The sequence below is a fragment of the Microcaecilia unicolor genome, chromosome 11, assembly GCF_901765095.1.
Source record: "Microcaecilia unicolor chromosome 11, aMicUni1.1, whole genome shotgun sequence".
NCBI classification, from domain to species: domain Eukaryota; kingdom Metazoa; phylum Chordata; class Amphibia; order Gymnophiona; family Siphonopidae; genus Microcaecilia; species Microcaecilia unicolor.
Genome location: NC_044041.1, coordinates 205,315,329 through 205,340,883, shown reverse-complemented (window position 1 = coordinate 205,340,883; position 25,555 = coordinate 205,315,329). Strand labels below are relative to the sequence as shown.

Genomic DNA, 25,555 nt, shown 5'->3' with positions numbered 1-25,555 from the left:
TGCTTAACTTCAGCTACTGTTAGGAAGACAGACACAGGATGGTAAACAGCCTTGCACAAAGCCAGAGTCTTAAGCTGTAGAGTCTGATCTGAGGAAGCTTGACTATAAAGTGCAGTCAGTCTCAGAAGTAGGTGATGAAAACCCCCCAAAGAAGACATAATGAGGAGCTCTGGGTTCCACCTGACTTAAGAATGAGTAGGCTGGCCCAGGGCCCAGTTTCTTAGTAGCAGTGGTAATGCAAACACAACATGTAGGTAAGGGGGGGGGGGGGGGGGGTTGAATCTCTGTTATTACACAGATGTATTGTGATCCAAAACAGTAAACTACTAAGTGAAACAAATGTACATTTAAAATAATGCACATTCACACCCCAGTCCCAGACTTCTATGTGATATACCAGGTTCTGAAGGGTGTAGTCCCTAGCCAAGCACTGTCACCGCACGACAAGGGGGGAGGAGGGGGAATTCCTAGATACTTGTGAATGAAGAAGCAGTTTCACAATACAGAAAAAGCTTTTCCATCAGATCAGCCAGTTCAAGGAGCAAAATCGAGAGGGGGGGGGGGGGGGGGGGAGAGAAATTCTAAGGTACTTGTGAATGAAGAAGCAGGTTCATAATACAGAAGCTTTTCCATCTGATCTGGCAGTCCAAGGAGCCAGAAAACACCCCTGGAAGCATGAGGGGACCAATTCCACCAACACATGGATGATTAAATATGGTAGGCCTCTTTCCACCATTCTGCTTGAAACTTGCTATTTCCATGTTCAAGTACTTGTTCTGTTTCTTGAATGTAAAGAATTGTAAAATTGCATAAATTAAAATAAAGATGGTAGACCACCTTAATTCCTGAAGAGACACATAAGAAAATGAAGGGAATAATATCGAACCAGCCGCAGTCAGCTTCGTGGCAGTGAGTCCTTCAACCCCCGTCGTAGACAACGCGGCAGACAGCTCTCCTCCAAGGCCCGAGGAGAGAGGACAAAGCAGGAAATGGAAGCCAAGTGGGACTGGAACCCAAGAGCTGGGCAGGCTCAGCACAAACCACGTGTCATAGTCCTGACCCCGACTCCAGTGGACTCTCAGTGGTGTCGTCCTTCTGCACCCACACACGCCCTCCTCCTGGGGAGCCGACGCGGCTGGCAGCAGGACATCGGGGGAGGTGCGCGCCTAGGCATTGTCGGGGCTGAGCACTCTTAAGGAAGCTCAGCCCTGCTTACAGCGCCTAGGCGCGCACCTCCCCCGATGTCCTGCTGCCAGCCGCGTCGGCTCCCCAGGAGGAGGGCGTGTGTGGGTGCAGAAGGACGACACCACTGAGAGTCCACTGGAGTCGGGGTCAGGACTATGACACGCGGCCCCGGAAGAAGCGGAGTGCATCAAAGGTGGAGCAGTCAAGGTAAGACTGTGACACAATGTTTCTTTAAACGCTGCAGACCCAAATATTCAGCACCAGCCCTTATCTGGATTATTCAGGTATGGTACTGTCAATATTGGACAGAACTATCTGTCCTAAGTTAACTGGATAGTTTCCAGGTGTCAATGTTGACTAATCAGAGTTGCCCACATAACTCCTGACTCCACCCCAGGAAATGCCACAGGATATTCAGTGGCATTCAATTCTGGTCGCCGTATCTCAAAAAAGATATAGCGGAATTAGAAAAGGTTCAAAGAAGAGCTACCACAATGATAAAGAGGATGGAACTCCTCTTATATGAGGAAAGGCTAAAGAGGTTGGGGCTCTTTAGCTTGGAAAAGAGACAGCTCAGGAGGGATATGATTGAGGTCTACAAAATCCTGAGTGGTGTAGAGCGGGTAAAAGTGAATCGCTATTTCACTCTTTCAAAAAGTACAAAGACCAGGGGACATTCAATGAAGTTAAATGGAAATACTTTTAAAACAAATAGGAGGAAATATTTTTTTTCACTCAATGAATAGTTAAGCTCTGGAACTCTTTGCCAGCGGATGTAGTAACAGTGATTACCTATCTGGGTTTAAAAAAGGTTTGGACAAGTACCTGGAGGAAAAGTCCATAGACTTATTGAGATGGACATGGGGGAAGCCTCGGAATTGGTAGCATGGAATGTTGCTACTAATTGGGTTTCTGCCAGGTACTTGTGACTTGGCTTGGCCACTGTTGGAAGCAGGATACTGGGCTAGATGGACCACTGATCTGATCCAGTATGGCTATTCTTATGTGCCACTAAATATGTTGTGGGGACCTGGTCACCATTAAAGGGAAAGGGAAATGGGACTTGATACACTGCCTTTCTTAGTTTTTGCAACTACATTCAAAGCGGTTTACATATATTCAGGTACTTATTTTGTACCAGGGGGCAATAGAGGGTTAAGTGACTTGCCCAGAGTCACAAGGAGCTGCAGTGGGAATTGAACTCAGTTCCCAGGATCAAAGTCCACTGCACTAACCACTAGGCTACTCCTCCACTAGCAACATTCCATGTAGAAGCCTGCCCTTGCACATCAGCAATGCGACTGTGCAGGCTTCTGTTTCTGTGAGTCTGACGTCCTGCAAGGGCAGGCTTCTACATGGAATGTTGCTACTGGAATAGCAACATTCCATGTAGAATCTCAAATAGGGAAAGGGAAATGGGACCGGACATACCGCCTTTCTGAGGTTTTTGCAACTACATTCAAAGCGGTTTACATATATTCAGGTACTTATTTTGTACCAGGAGCAATGGAGGGTTAAGTGACTTGCCCAGAGTCACAAGGAGCTGCAGTGGGAATTTAACTCAGATCCCCAGGATCAAAGTCCACTGCACTAACCACTAGGCTACTCAGCCACTGAAAAACCTGTATTTTGTTTAACAAAGAGACAGGCCTGAGAAATAGGAATATATTTTCTTAGCAGTGAAGGTTTATGAAATATTGCTCTTTTTCATCCTAGAAGCGAGTCCGAATTCACAAAATGTACACAACAGCTAATGCAGCACAAAAAGTGAAAATATAATTAGGAATGTGCTGCGGTCCAGGGTTCCACGTAAAGCTCTCTTGCTATACTGCTCAGCGCTCGCCATTTCTAGAATCAGGCGCTGAGAAGTGGAATATTTTACATTTCAGAGAAACATCGCTCCATCACTCAGGGTCAGATGTGCTTAGCATGTCTCCCATCAACATATAACCAGAACACCTCTTGAAATACATCTGGCCCTTAGAACAGTTGCTAAAGTCACAATGCCTATGTCCCCGGCTACAATACTATGCTCTTAAAGTCCATTTAGCTGCTCTTTTCCCTTTTAAAACTCCCTCTCCTTTTTCAGAAGAGCAGATATGCCCCCGTCTTGGCCAGGAGCTGTGGTCTATGACTACTGGTCAATGACTGTTCGTGTGATGCCTGGGCTAATGTACCAATGCCTAATAAAGACTGGCTTTGACTGAGCTGAATACACAAATATCAGGAATACAAAATTCCATTTTCAGCAGATATTACATTAAGCCACATAAAAGAAAATGAAACTATTCTGTTAAGTGTGCGGAAGAATAGTCAAGAAAGCCCTCGACACGCCCATGCCCCTCCCACGCTTTGGTTCCGGCTGAAATCAAATCTGGCTTGGTTTCGGCCATAACTGAAACTGTGGCCCCAGCCCCGCTGCTGCAGACCAGCCCCCCCCCCCCCAAAAAAAAAACCCATATTCCCCTCCCCTTCCCTCCCAGGCTGCCCACCTCTCCACTTCCTTGCCTCCCCCCCCCCCCCTCCCGGGGGCCTACCTTGTAACATAACATAGTAAGTGATGGCACATAAACAGTCCATCCAGTCTACCCAACAGTCATATTCATTACCAATTCATGATTAACATCAACAATGAATGTGATATTATATACTTTATCACGAGTCTTTCTTTGGCACTTCTGGGACATAGATCGTAGAAGTTCGCCCTGCTCTGTCCTTATGTTCAACATATTGGAGTTGCCATCAAAGCCCACTCCAACCTATCCAAATAAGTCTTGTCTTTTTGGGGTCTCAGACCGTAAAAGTCTGCCCAGCACTGTCCTCGGTTCCAGCTACTGAAGTTGCCATTGAAGCCCTTTCCAGCCTATCCTAAACTAGATTTCCATATCCTACAAAGTTGGCCTGGCACTGGCCTTAGTTCTTCACAGCTGGAGTCACCGTCCAAGCATCACTCACATCCACACACTTGAAGACATTTAAGATTTTTTTTTAAATACCTTCTATTTTCTAAATAGAGTTCCTCTGTGTTCATCCTACACCTTTTTGAATTCTGTCACAGTCTTTGTCTCTACCACCTCCCTTGGGAGGGCATTCAAGGCATCAACCACCTTCTCCATGAAAAAGAATTTCCCAACATTACTCCTAAGTCTACCACCCTGCAACCTCAGCTCATGTCCCTATTAATACCTTTCAAGTATTTAAAATGTCTGTATCATATCTCCCTTGTCCCTTCTTTTCTCTAGGCTATACACATTCAGATCTTTCAGTCTCTTCTCATACATCTTTTGGTGCAAACCCCATATCATTTTTGTCGCCTTCCTCTGGACTGCTTCTAGTCTTTTTACATCCTTAGCAAGATACAGCCTCCAAAACTGAACACAATACTCCAGATGGGGCCTCACCAGCGACTTGCACAGGAGCATCAACACTTCCTTTCTTCTGCAGGTTACTCCTCTCTCGATGCAGCCTAGCATCCTTCTGGCTACAGCCACCAATTTGTCACACTGTTTTTTCACCTTAAGGTCCTCAGATACCATCACCGCAAGGTCACTCTCCCCATCTGTGCATCTCATCTCCTAGGACATACAACTCCCTTGAGTTTCTACTCCCCAAATGCATCACTTCGCATTAAATTTTAATTACCAAACGTTAGACCATTCTTCTAACTTTTGCAGATCCCTTTTCATATTTTCCACGCCCCCTGGGGTGTCCACTCTATTACAAATCTTGGTATCATCCGCAAAGGGAAACTTTAAATCCTTTGGCCATGTCACTCACAAAAATATTGAACAGAATCGGCCCCAGCACCAGTCCCTGAGGTTACTCACCTTTCCTTCCTCTGTGTGAATTCCATTGACCACCATCCTATGGCATCTGTCCGTCAACCAGTTTCTTTGGGTTCTAACTCCAGCCTTTCAAGTTTATTTAAGAACCTCCTATGAGGAACTGTGTCAAAGGATTTTGCAGAAATCCAAGTAGTTCACGTCCCTGATCCAATTCTCTGGTCGATCAATTAAAGAATTCAATCAAATTTGTTTGGTACAATTTACCTTTGGTAAAATCATGTTGCCTTGTATCTTGTAACTTATTGGATTTCATGAAATTTACTATCCTTTCCTTCAGCAACGCTTCCATTACTTTTCTAATAACCAAAGTGAGGCTTACTGGCCTGTAGTTTCCCACTTCTCCATCACCACTTTTGTGAAGAGGTACCACATCCACTCTTCTGCAATCCCGCAGAACCTCTCCCATCTCCAAGGATTTATTAAACTAACCTTTAAGAGGACCCCCGCCAGAACCTAAGTTCCCTCAGTATCCTGGGATGGATCCCGTCTGGTCCCATGGCTTTGTCCCACCTTCAATTTTTCAAGTTCTTCATAAACATGTGAACGGTGCGATATTCACTCCATTCTCATATGTACGTTTATTTATTTATTTGTTACATTTGTATCCCACATTTTCCAATCTATTTGCAGGCTCAATGTGGCTTACATAATACCATAAAGGCGATCACCAAGTCCGGTTTGTTTAGCATGTTTGCTTTTTTCTTCATTGCTCTCCACATAGTTGTCTACAGTCTTACAATTCCATTTTCAGCCTTCCTCCTTTCAATAATATATCTGAAAAAATTCTTGTCTCTCTTCCTTAAACTTTTAGCCATTTGCTCTTCCACCTCTGCTTTCGCCTCTTGGCTTCTTTCAGTTTCTTCCGGTATTCTTTTCTGTGTTCTTCTTCTTCTTGAGTTTTCCTGTAAAGGTCTAGAGGTGTTTTGGGGACAAGAGCATCCCTGAGTTGCTCCCTCTCCACATTTGTACACAAGAGAAGTTAAGCATGCTGTTTATAGAATCGTTCACTCGCAAAAGCAAATTAGCATCAATTAGTGCTTAACGCCAATTATTGGCATTTATCATCAATTTGCCAATTTAGTGCCTATTAATTATGTTATGCGTGTAACTGGCCCAATTCTATAACTGCGCACTCAAGTTTGGACGCCATTTATAGAATTGGGGGGAATAGTACATAGGCTATGTTAAATAACATGCATCTCAAGTTGCTGATTATTTTTAAACAATTTTAAGGCGAACAAGTGTTAACCAAACCTAGGTCACCCAGTCTAAAGTTGCCAAAATAATTGGAGGGTAATTTTAGGAAAACTGCCAACTAAGAACTCAGAGAATCTCTAGCCCACTATACTTCTTGAAAACTAGGGCCATAACTCCCCTCAAACAATACAAGATAAAAGGCCCTAACAAATTCCTCAAACAAAGGAAATCTCAGGGGACATCAATCACTGGGGGATTAAATGGGGACCATCCCTCGTTCCTTCAGTGTAGCGCTGCTCAATAGGACAGCTTTTCTGAAACCCAGACATCCAGGTAGCAGGTGTAAATGCAATGTAAATCTTTTTGGAAACATGCACTCCCCTTCTGAAATGGGCAACACATGTTTATTTTTAGGCCTGCCCTAGTCCCGTCGCCATATACACTTTTTTATTTTTGAAATAATTTCACACATGAGTATCCCAGCTTTGTAAAATTGGGAATAAGACATTTTATGCAACATAAAGCTTATGTATCTAAACCCCAAATGGCACTTCTAAATTGAGCACCTTGTAAGTGAGCACTAGGAATGGTCTCATTTCACAAGCCATGAAACAGATAGCAGACAGGTCCTAAAATCCTGGAGACCTACAGACACAGAACATGACAGGAAAGAGAGACCACATGGCCTATGCAGTCTGCCAATCCAAGCCAAGTGTCCAGCTGCTTTCCTCTCTGTCACAGAATCCTCTGCAGTTGTCCCATGCTTTCCACCAGCTCCTGTGGGAGACTTTTCTCATTCATCTACCACCCTTTGTGTAAAGAAATATTTCCTTAGGTTACTCCCGAGTCTATCCCCTTTCATGCCCTCTTTCCAGATCCTTTGGTCCATTGAAAGAGATCTGTCTCTTGTACACTTAAATTTCTGGTATTCAAGTATCTATCATATATCCCCTATTCCACCTTTCCTCCAGAGTCTACATGTTTAGATCTTTAAATCTATCCCCATATGCTTTACGAGTAAGATGCTGACCATTTCAGTAGCCACCTTTGCACCGAGTCCAAGTAAACAAGGTATCATTAACCTGCTGCCACAAAGTTCAAAGTCTCCATGTTTTCTTAGCTTCAGTGTATCCTTGGGTACTGCAGAAGTGCGTCCAGTACTGACCACGTATTCCATGCTTTCTGAATGCTAAGTTGTTCCTTAGTTCAATGCTATCCACTATTTTATGGTTTACATTTTTGGAATGGATAATAATTATACTTGAGGATATATGAGGTATACAATATTTGTCTTACAATTTTGCTTCTGTAAATACCACTTTCAACGGGTATGTGCTATAAAGTCAGCTCGAGGATAAGACCTCTGTTGCACAACTTTCACTCATCCTTGAATCTGTAAATCTGAGCAGCTTCGATTAGTTGTTTCTCTAATATGTTCACATCGCATCTTCCTTAAATCATTAAGAATAACCAAACCATGCAGTGCTACAACAAATATTTTTGTCCAATTATGCTTTTATCATTTCTTTCATCTTTCTTCTCTTAAAGCAAGAGTTAGAAGGTGAAGACCACAAATTTTCATTATATCAATGAAAAAATGTATATCTTACTTACATTCTTGTAGTTTTCTTGCAAGCATGTGACAAACAAATAGCTGCTTCTTGCAAAACCAGAAACCTTTAACTTTCTAATGAATCTGTGCTCAGAAAGTTAGAATCTGGTAAAATTTAACATATGCACAGAATTCACATTAAAACAAGTCTACTGAGAACCAAGGCGGAGCAGACATTCTGAAAGAAATGAGAAGCCTAAGGAAAAGAACCCGATTCTTTAAGGTGCCTATATTTTTAAACAGAGCCCGATGAGCCTTACAAATGGTATTCTTGTAGTGTAAACAAATAATTACATAGATGCAACAGGACACTGCATCTTACAACAAGGGGAGGACAGAGTGAGAGAAAGGTCATTCAAGGTCACTCTAAGAAGCAGAGGAAGCTGGAAATCCATGAGATTGTATACTAAAGCAAGACACTGCCAGCACCAGTCTGTAAACACTATTTCTAGAATCTCAGGACAAATACAGTTACACAATACATAAACATGGTCAGGTTTCAACGGTGTACAGGAAGTACGCAAAAAAACGTATTAAAGGATTAAGGCTGCTGATCTGACCAGCTCTGATGTCTTTAACAAAGGGAGGTATATAACCTTCTGTAAAACATAAACTGGGATCCCACACATGTCAAGTTTAGATTTAAAAGAATGAGAAGCGGCCCTTCAAAACTGAGCAACCAATTATCTGTCAACTGACTGCCAGACCCAGTATGTATGAGGCCAAAACTATCCATCTTTTAACACCTGTTTATATTTGCCTGTTACAACAAGGCATAAATTTTAGCTCATAGTTCTATGAAAGATAAAATACAGCAGTGTCTAGTTAATCATTACATATCTCTGCTTTACACTTAACTATTTTAAAATTAATTTCCATTTATACACAATCAATAATAAACTCCACAAATGCCTTTTTGAGGATTAAGTGCACCATGCAGACCAGGAGCACAATGAAACCCAAAATTTGTTGTTTTTCACCTAGTTACAATAGCAGCGCAGTACTTTTACTTGGCTGAGAAGGTAAGTCTACCCTCTCTGAGACAACCCACACCCTCAAAGGCTGGACATCCCTGCCATAATGGCCTGCAAAGAAAGTTTCTGTCCTACGGGGTAAGACTGCAGTGCCGCACTGCACTGTTCTCACAATTCTACAACAAATAAAACTAACACTCTCAGCCGTTTTAGTGCTGGAGGTGCCCATGATCTTAAAACAAGGGTATATAAACAAACACCAAAATAAAGGTAGGACGTAACCTTTCCTAGGGATAATTACACACACACACAGAATCTGGCATTCATCATTATTTTGTGTAAAATAGAAAGCCTACCTGAGGACAAATACAAAGTGATACACACTGGAAAGAATAATCCGAATTATAGTTACCTGATGCTAGGGTCCATCTTGAGGGTCAGCACCCAAGAAAAAGATCCAGGTGTCGTTGTAGATAATACGCGAAAATCTTCTGCCCAGTGTGCGGTGGAGCAGAACATAAGTAGTGTAACACCAGGCTAGAGTTGGGAAAAATTGATAAGTTTTTAGCAACTGGCTATTCGTGTTCTGCAAAGGATGGGAAGAAATCTTCTGCTCAATGTGTGGCGAAGGCCAAAAAAGCAAACAGGATGCTGGGAATTATTAGGAAAGGGATGGTGAATAAGACTGAAAATACTATAATGCCTCTGTATCGCTCCATGGTGCGATCTCACCTTGAGTACTGCGTTCAGTTCTGATCGTCGTATCTCAAAAAAGCTATAGCGGAATTAGAAAAGGTTCAAAGAAGAGCGACCAAAATGATAACGTATGAGGAAAGGGTAAAAAGGTTAGGGCTCTTCAGCTTGGATGAGGGGAAATAAGATTGAGGTCTACAAAATCCTGAGCAGTGTAGAAGTAAATCGATTTTTTTTTACTCGTTCCAAAAGTACAAAGACTAGGGGACATTCGAGGAAGTTACATGGAAATACTTTAAAAACAAATATTTTTTCACTCAACCAATAGTTAAGCTCTGGAACTCTTTGTCGGAGGATGTAGTAACAGTGGTTAGCATATCTGTTCCTGGAGGAACAGTCCATAGTCTGCTATTGAGACAGACATGGGGAAGCCACTGCTTGCCCCAGGATTGGTAGCATGGAACGTTGCTACTAACTGGGTTTCTGTCAGGTACTTGGGACCTGGCTTGGCCACAGGATACTGGGCTAGATGGACTATGGTGTAGCTACTGAAGTATAATGTATAAAGTTGGAAGGCATTCACACTGGCAAACAGGGCCAGATATATCCTGCTATTTTCCTTAAAAGCAAAGCAAGTCATTTCAAAAACTTTTTAAGAGAATCCTATTTTCATCTGAACTTTTTAAGCCTTCAAACAGACCTTCACCAAGGTTCTTTTATATGGTTTTGAGTGCTTAGTTTTGTTTGTTTTTTAGCCAGTTTCACTGTCGGGACCTTGGTGATGTCTCACTATCAGATGTGCCATGACCTGCTGCTTTGCTTTTTATTTACTATTTTATTTTTTAGGTTCAGATTATCTTTCCAAAGTGATTAATCTCCTCTTCAAAAACCCACAGTGACAAATTTAATGGAAGAGCATGGTAAGTGGAAATACTGGAGGTTACAAGCAGCCTAGGATTGTCTGTGCATACCGTGCTCTTTCCTCTTTACAGACAAAGTACCAGGGCACAAAACTTTTCATACCCCAAACCAGGATCTCATTTTCCGAATACAATTTTTCTCTCAAGACTTCTTCAAGTAAATGCTAGCCTTTTTTAGTCTCAACTTGTGATCATTACAAATGAGAAATTATTTTGCTGTAAAAATTGTAATAAGTTTAGATTCGAATGCTCTAGACCTCTTATTAGGTCCTTATTGAAAAACCCCCATCCAAGATGGTGTACAGCAAGAATAAACTTAACATAGGCAACAGACAAATTACAGAAGTAAAAATATTCAAATAATACTGTCAAAGCACATAGACTTAGGGCATTGTTTACTAAGACGTGCTAGAGGCACACTAGCGTTTTTAGCACGCTAAATATTAGAGACACTCATATGAATATATGGCTGACTCTAGCGTACCTTGGTAAGAAGCCTTACAAAGTTAATGTAACTTTGTAAGTCTATGTACTTTGAAAATGAGGCTCATAATATGACACACTGTGCTACTTAAATTCTCAGCACAACAACATGCAATAAACCATCAGATTAGTATATGTATGTAAGTAAGCATGCTGCCCTCAGCTGCATGACTTGCTGATTTTCCTAAAATAAGCATTAACTGCTGTTCAGTATTTCATATTTTTCTTCTCCCTGGACACATCCTGGAAACATAGATATAACCGAATTGCTCCATACTGCAGTTACAATATTTTCCAAAGAATGGAGGAGTGAAGCGGGGGGGGGGGGGGGGGGGGGGGGGGGGGGGAGGGTGCAACATGTATGATCATTACTTTGTAAGTGTTTTTAAATTTATAAAATGTATTCAGGCTGCCTTTTGGACTCCAGAGCTAAAAAATGGCAATTTTATTCATCTCTCTAACTGCATTCTGGCTTTTCAACTCAAGATATAACAACAAACTTTGCCCTTCCTTCTCCAAACTGTAAACAGCAGTTATTTCAAGGTCACACTCAAACAGCAAAGGCCTGGCTTCAGCAACCTTTGCTGTACTGCTTGAACGCCCAGATCAAAATAAAAGAAACATGAACATGAACAAGGAACCCCCCCCCCCCCCCAACCCCATCCGAATCAGTAAACAAACTTTGTGCACTGGCAATCTTCTGTGTGTCAGATACTGTGCCCTGATCCCCTCAGCTTCCATACTAGTCTTTCTGCTGGGCTTACTTAGCACCTGGATTGCTTTGCTGCAGAATATACCAATGACCTTCATTCTTTATTTGGCAATATCAAAAAAAGGTGATACCTTATTCTCGTCTGGCATGATTCTCATGCTTTGACATAGAACATAGCAGGCCTTTAATCCTAATCTTGAACTCAAAAATGAAGGTTTACTAACGAGCAACCTAAGAAATCTACTGCACTTTCAGTAAACACTAAGACATTGTGGTATACCTATGAGGGAAAATACCAACTTCAAATTAAAATTACTTTACCTGCTTGAACACAAAATAGAAGTTTTCAACATACCATAAAATAATGGAAAAAACATAAGGCTTTCTAAAAAAAAAAAAAAAAAGGTCAACATTTGGAACACAGATTAACTGCTGGATATATCTCTTCTAAACTTGAAACACTGAACACTTACACAGGCAGCTCCGACTAGGGGAGAAAATGCAAAAATTAATCAATATCATCTAATCAAATCACACATTTTACCCAATTAAGGAAAAATCTCACAGAAGAATTTAACTATGTCAGAGGCCTAAGTGGCCACCTAATTAGTATTTTCATAACAAAGTAAAACAAGGTGATGACAGGGAGGTTTTTAACGTGTCTGTTATGAAGTCCAAAATATCTGTGGCTGGTTCTCTGTACTTAAAAGGGGGTGGGGTGACTACAAAGGAATTAGTTTTGTTGTTGTTTTAAACATTCAATTATTATATTCTTCAAATTTCTCTGCAAATTAGCCATGTCTGTGCTCATCTCAAAGCACACATATATTTAGCGAGAGCAGGGGAGGCAGACGTATACACACACAGAAAATTAAAAAAAAAAAAAACAACACTTGAAGGACATTGTAAGCCCAGGAAAAGTAAAGGAGGTGCACTGGAAGGCATGCCAGGAATGCAAAGTGGCCATTTTCTGAGCCTGTACAACTTGACTAATCTCACTGAAAGCAAACACACAGTTTTTAAACACTAGCAACAACAAAGAGAAAGGAAAACTTACCTGAACCTACATCATCTTTTCTCCTTGGGCAAACAATTTAAAGCCCCCCCTTGTCCTCCCTATCTCCCCTTGCAAAACAGGAGGGAGGGAGGGAACAAAGGCAGCAGCAGCAGCTGCATGGAAGCGCTTGGGAAAAAGGCCACAGCTCTGCAAAGTCGATCAACAGCTGCCCTGCCTGCAAACTCTTCGCCATTTTTCTTTGTCTTTCAGCTGACCCCTGCCTCGACAAAAACTCCCAGTCTCCAATGAAAGCCTGCAGCCTTTAACAGGCAAAGACATTCAATCTAGCTTGCTATTTGACACCAAAGCTTGCCTCCACGGCAGCCTCATTGGCTGAACATCCTCAGCTGTGGCTATCACAGGGCGGGGATTGGCTGCATAGATCATCATGTTTCCTCCCACCAACACTTCCTGTTTTAAAGTTACCTTGAGATGTGGAACAGGGGTCAGAGAGAGTTAAAACTACAGGCAACTTGCACGGCCCAATTTTTGTTTTGCAAAAGAACAAACTAAAATGAACCATGCACCCATCTTTAACCAAGGCAGCAGGGTTCTCCCAACCTGATGTTTACCTTTCTCCAATTACAATGTCAAAGTATCATCTCACTGCTTCCACCCCAAGCATTTCTCGTTGGCTGTCAAGAGTTCATAAAAAAAAAAAAAGGTAATTTATGTAGATTGGATTGGCCATCTGTGGTGTCTGTATACTCCAAGCACAACCCCTTCAAGCAATTCATCTGAGCAGATCAAGAGGATCGTATAGGAAAGTGCCTGGCTGTGAACAATTTTCCTAAGGTCAGCCTACCAAGACTACACACATGATTATTCTGTGCTACAGTAAAAAGGGATGCAATCACTTGTTAAACAAGACAGCTGGCCAGTTGTGTCTTTTATGCACCACAGCATGGTACTAGCAAATCTAAAGCACTTGGTTAAATATTCCAGAAATCAAACAGTCCAAACACTAAGAAAAGCATCCAACATACAACTCAGGATGTGAAAACGATTTAGAAGGAATTTTGGCAAACCGAGACCTACAGTATAACCCCATCATCTCGCTGTGGACTCTTGAAGACAATCACAATCCAGATGCCGCACTAGAGACGCCTGCTCCAGTGCTTTGCTTTTCACCCAGTCTTTCATACTGCACCTTAAAAATGATAAAACATCCCAAAGCTGTCCTAGGGACGCCACAGATATCCACGGAATACGTTTTCATAAATTAGCACATGTATCTCATGCACAGTCTTTGTGGCTATCTGAAAAGGCCAACTGACCGTGGGGTCCAAAGGACAGGTTTGGGAAACCCTGTTAGGTCAAGAAAGAACTATTATTACTGTCAAATCAGACGGAAGTAATGTGGGTCAAAGGGTTCACAGTAGAGCTCAGACTAAACCATGAGCATTTAGGTTCCGAATTCCATGCTTTTCTTCACAAGGTCACACTCATTGAATAAAAGTCCTGGCATATGGGCAGGTAAATATTTACAAGTACAGCAGGAATACAAATTAACATATAACACCCAAACAACTCATATAATGTCCCGCTTAGATCACCAAACAAAACTGGTTCTTAATTACGTATGCAAAATCTAGACTCTCATCTTAATTTGTTCTTTCAAACCAAAATATGGTAATATTACATTTCCGACTTTCTCAGATTAAGGGCTCTACCATAGCAGTATCTTTGTACAATCACTGGTAGCTCATCTAAAATACTGTGCCCGATTCTGGAAGCTGCATCTCAAAAATCCAGGGGGAAGCCAACATGGTTCCAAATCTGCAGCGAGACTTGGGGGCCCTCCTGGAGCACAGGGGAGATGGGTGTATTAAATAAATTAACATACTGAAACATACAGGGAACTAACATTAAAATCCATTAGATGGTAAAGGGTAATGGGATTTGATATACCGACTTTCTATGGTACAAAGTGGTTTCCATTATATGCAGGTGTGGATAACAGGAGGGATCTAGCAAAGCTTGAAGAACGGTCTAGAATTTGGCAGCTAAGATTCAATGCTAAAAATTGCAGGTTTGTGCATTTGGGCTGGTTGCAGAACAGAACAGGGAGTGAAATACTTCTGTATATGAAAGAAAAGGCCCGGGGTGATTGACTCTGAGGATCTTTAGGTGGCCAAACAGGTAGAAAAAGGGAAAGCAGAAACCAGAAGGATCTTTGAGTGTATAGGGAGAAGCATGACCGACAAGAAAACAGAGCATCTCAGTCCTGGGCTCATCCTCAACTTCCATATGGAAGAGAATAGCCATAGCCGTTTCTCGGACAAAAGAGGAAAATGACAGACTCTCTGGCAGAGGGGAAGGATCAGAGGGAATCCCAAAGGACTTATCAGAAAAAAAGTACCTGGGATCTTCCTCTGACTCCCATGAACACTCCTGCTCAATGTCAGATAAAACCTGTGTTAAGGTACTTCACACTGAACCTGCCTCGACGCCGAGGAACAAAGTCCTCTATGGCGATGTCGAAAGGCCGACGGCCAGTCCGACTGCGGCGAAGCTCCCTCCACCGACATCAAAGGAGAGTCGACCTGGGTGGCAGCCGATGCCGCAGGCGGCACTGCGGTCAGGGACCTCACCGCAGGAGAAGGGCCAGACACCGCTGCAGCAGATGGTACAGAAGGCGCAAGCACCCCCGACACTGAACCTGACTGTCGTAGCAGTCCCTGCAGAAGTTCTGGAAATAAGGCTCGGATGCACTCGAGAGCCGCCATCGGAGAAGGCTGCGGGGTCAGTGGAACAGACGGTGTCAGAATCCGTGGAGGCTCTACTACTACTACTACTATTTAACATTTCTACAGTGATACCAGGGTTAAGCAGCGCTGTACAAAAACAAAGAAGGACAGTCCCTGCTCAAAGGAGCTTACAATCTAAAGGACAAGAAGGACAAGGAGTGCAGACAATCAAAAATTGGAACAGTCTAGATTACCTGGATAGAGGTACAATAGTTAGGTTCCAAAATGGTTAGGCTCGGGAGCAGGTAACAGGCTGCTAGGAGACTGACGCATCGGCACCTCCTGTATTGAGGGGGAGCGATCCTCTCGGCACCGACGCTTCTCAGGTGCTGACTCTCTTGAAGTCCCGGTGCTTTTTAGCCTTCGCTTGACGCCCATCATCGAGACTCCTCAGTGCCGATGAGGACGTGGAATTCTCACGTCTCCTAGGGGCCGGGTCTGACGAAGGTCGGTCCCGGGGGGCTTGCATAACAGGAGGCCTCGAGGCAGGTGGAGACCCACTCGATGCCTCACTGCTCCCAGTGCGAGTCGGTCTCTCAGCAACCATTACCTCTCTTCCCGATGTCGATGCTCCTTTCGATGTCGACGTCGAAGGACTGGACCGAGCCAGAAAAAGTTTTTCTCATTGAGCTTCTTGAGACGCTTGGGTACGTTTCTTCATACGAAGACACAGACTACAAGCAGCTGGGCTATGGTCGGGCCCAAGGCACTGGATACACCAGGCATGGGTATCGGTACCTGAGATGGTCCGGTTGCGCCGAGTACTACGTTTGAAGCCGCTGGGCATCTTCGATGAAATGGAAGGAAAAACGGCTTCGGCGAAATCAAACGACGCGATTGTGCCAAAAAAGAGAAGGGCACAAAAAGGGAGAAAACCCGACCGCGAAAAGAAAGTACACTTAAAATGGAGAAAAAAATACTAAAAGTAACTATGGGAATATATATATATATTTTTTTTTTAAAGAAAATGTCTAAAATAATAAAAGAACTAGTCGTCAGACTCTGTTCCTGGGCCAAGAACAAGGAAAGCAGAAAAAAATCCTGTCAACTTGTCATGGACAAAAAAGAACTGAGGAGGCATACTCACGCGACGGGCGGGAAGTTGTCCGCGTATGAGCGGTGCACGCTGCACACGCGCCAGAAGACTCTGGCAAAACTTTTTAATTTTGCTGGTGAAAATTTGCCGTTTCCTGGGCCGATGCGGACGTCGACCCACATGAGAACAGGCAGCCTGCTTGTCCTCGGAGAAAGGATTTACATAAGGTAGATCGTGCCGCTATGACTCATTTCAAAATTTTTCCAATGATTTTGTCTCTCACCCTTTTGAGGAGCAAGTGCGGGCTTGGGATAGCATGTTGGGAAGGAAGCTTGATGAATGGCTCCTCTAAGGAGGAAGAAGTACTTTGACCTCTAAATTTCAGCCCTGGTGTCATAACAGGCTGACTTTACTTAGAAAAACACTGAGGCAAGCAAAGTGTATCTGGCACAAGGAGCCCCCTCTATCATTTACGGATCTGTAAGAACTTACATTAGTATTATAACCAGTAGCTAAAGGTGGCAAAAAAGGTCTTCTACGATTACCTCTGAAGCTCCTAATGCAGCTAAGAAACTATTTCTGTGGTCTAGAATCTGGCTGGGGGGACAAGGCCTAATCGCTGAGCTCAGACCCTCTTGGAGATTGTTTAGTCAATAAGATCATTAATTTGCAGAGATCCCAAAGATCCTCCCAGAGATCTCATATTGCTTCTATCTTGTTAGATGCACATGCCGACTAGCATTCTTTCCGATGTGTGCTCTGACCTCCCTTGGAAAAGTTATTAAAATGCATGTCACCTATTGTCCGCTGGACCCCATCCCTTCTAGTTAGATATAATTATCTAAGCATGGTTTGCTGATCTTATTGTTACACAAGGTCAAGTTTTTCATGCGGGCGATCGGTTTGACTGATTCTCAAAGGCAGGAGACCTTATGAAGGGTATCTGTCCGACTAACTGCTGTTTGCTTGTTTTCTTGTAAGTTTGGGATAAGTCTGCCCTATTTTCATTGGAGTTCTTTTTCATGTTTCTGTATTGTTTTATTTTGCAAACCGCTGTGATTGTCACATGCTAGATCGTAAAGCAAATTTTACTAACTGATAAACATCTTTTCTCTCAGCAACTTTCCAATTCCTAGCCATAAAACCAAGATACGTATATATAAGTGGGAAAAAGAAAAAGTTCAGCTACTAAATACACAACTAGAAGTTCAAAGATTAATTTACCAGAGACTAGCCTTTCTCAAAAGGAAGCAATAGAAATCAAACAAAATAAAACATGAAAAAGAAAATAAGATGATACCTTTTTTATTGGACATAACTTAATACATTTCTTGATTAGCTTTCGAAGGTTGCGCTTTTCCATGTTTTATTTTGTTTGATTTCTATTGATAACCTTAAGAGTGGACTAACATGGCTACCACACTCCTCTACTCAAAAGGAAGCATAATCTGATTTTGTTTTTATCAAGTAGGTAGATGTATCAAAATAATGCACAGCTTAAAAAAAAACACAGGCTGTAACACGTTCAAAACATAATGCACATCCAAGGAGTTCATTACTATACATATGACTGGCTGTAATACCAAAATACAATCACTTATCCATCTTGGAGTCAAACTGCTACAGTCAGAAAAGGAAACCAGAACAAAGTAGCACAGTACCGGAAATGTCGGCTGACTAAAAACCAAAACGGCCCAATCCAATCCCCCGAGTAGTGATATGCGCATCTTGAATATGTGGAAAGAAAAACGTGTGAAACAAGAATACATAGAGGCATATTTTCAAAGCACTTTGGGAGGCTAAGTTCCATAGGTTTCTATGGAACTTTGGGAGGCTAAGTGCTTTGAAAATGAGCCTCATAGTTTCCCTGCTTTTCTTACATTTATAGTGTGCATCTAATCTTGAAAGCCTTGAAAGGCATAATTATTAGAGATATACACTTAAGGAACATTTGATATGCTAATGACATGGTTCTAAAACTTGAAGGAACGAAGATAAGATTATGACAAAGGCCCTGCTGCGTCAGATCAAGGTCTATTGAGCTCAGAATCCTGTCTCTGACAATGGCCAGTCAGGCCACAAGTAAGTACCCAGCAGATCCCGAAAAGCAAATCTATTTCTCATAGTCCATTCCCAAGGATTAATAATGAGTCTCCCAAATCTACCTAAAGCTAATGAAATACCTGCCTCAATGGACTCTTCATTCGTCACAGAAGAGTCTCCTTCAGCTTCCAGCTCTTGATGAGATCAAATTGTCAACTACAAGGAAGACAGTTTACACTGGTCCATCTTTGCAGAAGTCACTGCCTGATGAGATTCATGCTGCTTCTTATTTGGGTTTTTGAAAATTTGTGAAAACATGGCTTTTTCAACAGTGTTTTCCTTCATCAGGACTTTTGTAAACATCCTTGAAAATTTAGAGATGTAAGTATAGACTTGACTGCATTTTGTGTTGTTAATGTTTCACGTTTAATGTATTATGATTATTTTCATTGTAAACCGCTTTTGCACTTCGGTAAAAGGTAGTATATAAAATTATTAAATCAAATCAACAGGGTTGAGGTCCAAGGTGGCTGAAGTGGTGTGAAGATGTGTGTCAGCTCTCTCCGTGTTCTTCACTTAAATCGTGTGGGATGCCCTCCACCCAACAGGTGGTCTTGCCTTTACTTCGCCGGATGGAGATCAGTACATATACTAGTGAACGTGGGGAAACCAGCTGCTCAAGTGTTGGAGAGGGGCTTGAGCTTCGGGAGCGAGGTATCGCTTAGCCCAGCTGGGTCCTATCATTCCCCTGCGTCGTCCCAGGATGGCTTAAACCCACCTCTTTGCTACTGCTTTCGACTCCTAACCATGACTCTCTTACTCAACACCCTCACTTATCACCCCTACCACTGCAATTTCCCCACCCCTAGCTGTCTGCTCGTCTGTCCAATTTAGATTGTAAGCTCTGTTGAGCAGGGACTGTCTTTTTCATGTTAATTTGTACAGCGCTGCGTAAGTCTAGTAGCGCTATAGAAATGTTTAATAGTAGTAGTAGTAGGATGGAATTATTATTTATTTATTACATTCATTCCCCACACAAATTTGAGTTCAATGTGGCTAACAAGCTATATGAAGACAGTACAAAATATGAAATAAAAAACATAATGCAACATATATCAACAAAGGAAAGAATTGTAAATACATATGGGGAGAGGGAACAGGAATTTTTAAAAAAGGAAAGATTTCAGAAACTTGTGAAAAACTAAGTAATCATGCTGGGATCTAATGTATTTTTGCAAGGAATTCCACCACTTAGTACCTTGGTAAGAAAAAGTAACAGAATAAATTGACTTATAAACTACTTTCTTATAGATAAAGACGCAGGCAGTCTCTCGCATCATAGGTAGCATTGCGAGAAGGGAAAGTGACAAGGGGCAACATATAATCAGGAGCAGTGCCAAATAAAGTGTAAAATATGAGAGCACAAAGCTTAAAAACAACCCGGCCTTAACAGAAAGCCAATGCAATTGAATCAGCAGTGGAGTAGCCCTTCCGAAGCGAGGCACATGTAGGACTAACCTGGGCGCAGTATTCTGGGCCGTTTGAAGCTGGGCGCTTTCAGGTCAGTGTCAGGAGAAAGTGAGTGGGTCGAAGGCCTGAATTCCCCCCCAAATGTGGGGTCATCTAGAGCCACAGCTTTGAGCAAAAAGCCAATGGAGGAGCGTCTGGAAAGACCGGCAGCAGAACTGGAATTGGTTCTACCGCCATTGGTCAAACCAGCAGAGATCACTCTGGAGGCCGCTTACTCTTTCGTCTTCTAAGGTCCTGTGGCCCAATCTGATGTCCAACTTCACAGTCTGGAGAGCAGCAACGCAGAATTGAAATGGAAAGTGCAGACTCTGGAGATTCAAGTTCAACAGGTGAAATCTATACAATCTTCAGTACTGCAAGATAAAATGATGCTATATCGAAGTGTTGAAAATTTTGAAAATTATATTAAAGGCTTGAACTTAAGACTGTTCAATTTTCCTAAGGCTTTAACATCTACACCTAAGGAGATGTTTTACAAATTCTTAAAGGATATACTTGCGTATCAAGATAATGCTCTATCCCCGTTGAATAAAATTGACTATGTTTCAGTTCTAGTTAAGAAGCATGCTAGCTCTTTGGAGAAACTTGAACAAGTTGATATTTCTTCAGACAGTTTAAATTTAATAAACATTTTGGAGACCTCTGCCGAGGAAGCGATTTCTCGAGTCACCTTCTGGTTTCCTTCATATTTCTACAGGATAAGAAAGCACTATTATATCTTTTCTTCATATTGAAGGACTGTAATTTTATTGCGGGGGGGGGGGGGGGGGGATATGTATCTTTCCAGATGTTTCATACTGGACTCAGATACGTAGGAGGAACTGTTTTGTCATATCGGTTCAAAGTTTTAGCATTAGGTGCAACTTTTCAATTACGTTATCCCTGTAAATAGGTTTTCTTTGCGCCCTCCCGGTTACAGTTTTTCCTGGAGGGAAAAAGGGCTGTTTCCACTTGACCTTATGAGTGGTTTATTAGGCTCACACCCTTTCCTGTTTATTGACTGGGAGTTTAATTTCTATCTTCTCCTAGAATTTTTCTTTTCTTGGGCTCCCCTTATGAGGACTTTAACTACAGAATAATGGTTTGTATTGTTGTGTGATAATCTGTATTTGTTTCCTGCAAAGTTTTTCTTTGTAATGTTTATTGGAAATAAATTTTAAAAAATCAACCTGGTTTAATAATTCTTATGGCCTTTTTCCTCTAGGAACTTATCCAAACTTTTGAATCGTGTTCCGTTGGGCGCCTAGACCATATCCTCTGGCAACAGATTCTACAGCTTTCAGTGGGGAGGAGAGATTTGCTTTTAGTCTGCTGGTCATTAGTTTCATGGAATGTCCTTTTTTATTTTTGTGTTGACAAGTTAAACAACTGTTCTCTATTTAACCATTTCACCCCGCTCATGATTTTCTAAACTTCAATCATATCCCCTCTCTGTCATCTTCACCAAGCTGAACAGCCCTAACTTATCTTCATGAGAGGTGTTTTGTTTTTAAAAATATTTATCAAATTAAGCAACAGCCTGTCTACCTGCTGGAACGTTGGAGGACCATTTTCTGGATCTGTTCTGCTGCCTCAGCTTCCCATTTCAGAAGATCACCATTAGCCTCATCCCAGTGACATTATCAGGTCATGTGGGATATAGCTTGGGAACTCAAGATTAAGGACTACCTGCCAGCTGCCTCCTTGTCTACCTACTGGAATGTTATGGGACCATTTTCTGGATCTATTCTCCTGGCTCAGCTTGCTAGTTTAGCCTGCAGAGTCCCTGGAAGACTGCTGCTAACTCCGTCTCTGGTGGCATCATCAGGGTGTACAGGATATATGAATGGAACTCACGCCAGAGGTGCCACCCATGGGGGTGGGCTGCACGCCAACAAAGGAGCATAACAGACTTTGAACAACTCCTGGACCCAAGTACTACTTTAATTGATTGTCTTATCACTACTATGGCCTATATAGATTTTTTTTTAACCTAACAAGGATGTTATGGAATTCTACAAGAAGCTTTTATGACTTCCATCTATGCTCAAAGCAATTCCTATTTCTCCTCCATGCAAATTATCTTACATGCACTTGGCATCATTGCATATATGTCTCAATGCAAGATCTGTCAGAAGCAAAACGATTCTCATTATAGACTTTTTACAGAACTATCTTGGCATTTTGTGCATTACGGAGTCTTGGCTCCTGGCATCTAATGTCTTAGCTTATCAATATTGTCCTGTATCTTTTTCTTGGGAATAGGTCTGTTGCAATGGGAAGATGTTTTTCTAAAGCTTCTGTGACATTTGACGGTGCTGCAGATGTGACCGTGTTGGAAAGTGATACTTTCTCTGTATTATCTACTCTTCCCCTAATGTTTTGGTGTCTGTTCATTTTTACTTTATTTTCCTGTGGCTCTTCCTTTAGACTTGTATAATTTAGGTATTAGGGTGATTTCAACCTCCCTTTTGATCCTTATTCTGAAATTTTTTTTAAAATAATGACCACATACTGTTTGATGCTTTAGTTTACACAATTAATTCAGGTTGCTACCCATTCAGCTGGACATTTTTGTTAAATAGTTTTTCTCTAAAATTCTCTTTTGAGAAAGCTAAAAAGTGATATTTCAGTCCAGCCAGTACTCCAGTCTGATCATGCTACTGTTGGTTTTGCCTTAATTATTCCATCAAGTTGCACTTTGCTTTCTCAAAATTTGAATTCCTGCCCTTTCCTCTATTGTGACATTCGATATTGAGAATACTCCTCCTATGGGAGTCCTTGGACAGTTACCTCAAATAGGGAAGTTATAGTACAGAAATGTTGTGTGTCCCCCTCCCACTCCCTCACCCCCCCAGGACCAACTTCGTATTATGGGCTGTTTGGTGCAAACTCAGAAAAACAGAGACACACTGGAGACATCTGAAAAGCTTAGAAGGAATCCTTTGACATTTAACTTGAGAGTATAAATGTGCTGTTGAATTGGCAAAAAGCTGTTTTTACTAGACTAAGAGTAAAACTGCTTTTAACAAATACTGGAAGTGTTTATTGCAACAAACATTCTTATGTCTTCATGCATGAAAATGTGGCAAAACACTATTACCTTGTACATGAGCAATAATGCTATGGCAGCTCTCAGAGCAGGACGAAAGCCAGCATGCAGCAGGAATATCGAAGCAAATGAATTCACACAGGTATCTTGGTGAATATAATTTATGGAGGGCTGGGGGAGGGAGTAGAAGGACTCTGCAAGAGATGCTGAACTCTCTGTGATAGCCTATTCTCCAGTTTCCTCCACATATCATTCTTTACGCTGACGGTTAACTTCTTGTTCCAGTGTGTTAATCTGCTTGACTGAATGGAACATGGCTGCACAGAATAAAACACGTACGTTGTTTTTGGGCTTGAAGAGGTGCGTTTTGCTGTTTACTCTTCCATACGTGCTTTTCTCTGACAGTAATTTATTACACCCGGCACATGCACTTATTTCAGGTGTTCATTTAAAGATAGATGATATTCATTGCAGAGTATTAAACATAAGTTTTATGCATGTTTGATTGGTGGATGGATGGTTTTCAACACATTTTCATTGAAGCACATGTGGTGTTTGAAGAGTGATCTGGTATCAAATTATAATTTCATAATTAATCTACGAACTGTTTGTTGAGACATGTGGTACTGAGTTTCTCTCTTTGGTAAAAAAAAAAATACCTAGAAGGTATATGATCATAGGAATAGTCCCTGCCAGGGTGCAGTATGTACCACTAGGACACTGGCGGTGGTGGGGGGGGTGTTGAACTGAAAGTAGTCTGGACCTACCACTTCCTTAAAATTCATTCATGGTTTTAATAGTTTGTTCCTCACTTTTTGTTTTGTACAGGATTTTTGAAAACCCGAATCTTGCCCTTCTTTTGTGATCTGGATATCTGCTTGTAGAACTCCTAGTCAGAAAACTGAAATACTGGCCAAAGACCCTTCTTATTCCACCTGAAATCTGCAAACCAGAGCCGACAGTGCAATCCGGTTTGAATTGGAACAAAGAGCACGTTTCTGCTTTGGTGCAGGTTAAACAGGCAAAGGTATCCAAAACAAAACAGCTTCCAAGGGAGCAGTTTTTTTTATTATTATTATTTTTTTTAATAACATAATCCACACTTGGAAAGCAAAAGCACTCAAAGGCTTTAAAAAAAAATAATAATAAAGGAATAGAAAGTGTCTGCAGCACCAGATACAAGTGCATGGAAGAAGCAAATTTGCTCTTGGCTGAATAATTATTTGCTGTCAACAATTTTGCTTAGGAAAGATCATCAGCTGAAATAATTCACTCCATCCTGAAAATAAGCAGGTGTATAGCAAGGGAATGGGAAATGGGACTTGATATACTGCCTTTCTGTGCAACTACATTCAAAGTGGTTTGCAGCTGGGCCAATGGAGGGTTAAATGGGTTTTGCACCTTGTTTTCATTTAGAAATGGAATTAACACCGCAGCCACACTACAGGCTTTCTTTCTGTGGGGTCACGAGGTCACAGGCAGCTGATCGTGTTAACCCTTTGTGCATCTAGAGCCAGTTTCCCTCTTGCTGAGGCCAGAGATTTGCAGCTACAGGATGAAGCCCCCTCCCCCCCCCCCAAGACCAGGGTCTTTATCACCTGTGATTGACTCTACTGCCCCCCCTTCCTTTCCCCTCCCCCACTCCTCGCCCCGCCCCGGATGTCTCCACTCTCGGCCCAGTGTAGTCCCCGCGGACTCGGCCCCTCCTCCCCCTCCCGGACGCCCCGGCGCGGCCAATGGCGCGCGAGCTTCCCGCCGCCCTCGCCGCCGACCAATCAGGCCCGGCAGCGCGGACACCTCCACCAATCAGAGGCGAAGGAGCGCGCGTCCCACCGGCGGGGCTCGAGCCACACAGGAAGGATGGCGGCGGCGGCCGCGTGCAAAGAGCCTCGCGCGCACAGAGCGTAGGGGGGAAACGGCCGTAGCCTCCTCCTCGGGGACCCGTCGCCCCCCCCCTTTTTTCCCCCCCACTCACCGGGCCCTGTTCACGCCGCTGAGGTGGCGCCGATCACCGTCCGATGCCCGGCTGTGCACACGATGCTCCCCGTTGCCGCCTCCGCTCAGCGCCCTTGTTGTGACAGGCTGAGGGAAGCCGAGCCGGAACACAAGATGGCGGCTCCCCCATTCCCCCTCCCCCCTCTACTGCTCCTCCGTCCGAGGAGGTTGGTGCGCAGGCGCGCGGGGTGGGCGGGGCAGGGGTGGTGAGCGCCGGCTGTGTGGCTCTCGCGAGAGTTCCGGGAAAAGCGCGGGACAGATAAAACAGAGGGCGCGGGACAGGGACAGGGACTGGAGAGACGGAGTGATGAGAGGGAAGCAGCAGCTCAGTTAATGTACACAGTGACAGGGCTGATAAACACCAGCAGGGCCCAGCAAAGTGGCTAGAAAGAGTGCAGAACAGAGCTCCAGGTACAATCAAAAAGGCATTGGGGGGGGGGGGGGGACTGGGTAAAACCCGGATCTGCCAGATTCACCACCTTAAAGTCCACA

The 25,555-nt window shown here is 42.8% G+C and overlaps 1 protein-coding gene across 3 annotated transcripts in view; it reads right to left on the bottom strand.

Moving 5' to 3' along the window:
• NFYC (nuclear transcription factor Y subunit gamma) overlaps positions 1-25,205 on the bottom strand; it is a 64,499-nt gene extending 39,294 nt beyond the window's left edge. The window contains exons 1-2 of one of the 3 annotated variants that reach the window (XM_030217472.1): positions 25,044-25,205; positions 20,253-20,345 (exon numbers count right to left, since the gene is read on the bottom strand). The gene's annotated coding sequence lies outside the window, so the exon portion shown is untranslated. Of the gene's footprint in view, positions 1-12,678; positions 12,913-20,252; positions 20,346-25,043 lie in introns of those variants that run through there. The other 2 variants (XM_030217470.1, XM_030217471.1) reach the window with 2 other exon arrangements.
• Between the last annotated feature and the right edge of the window lie 350 nt (positions 25,206-25,555).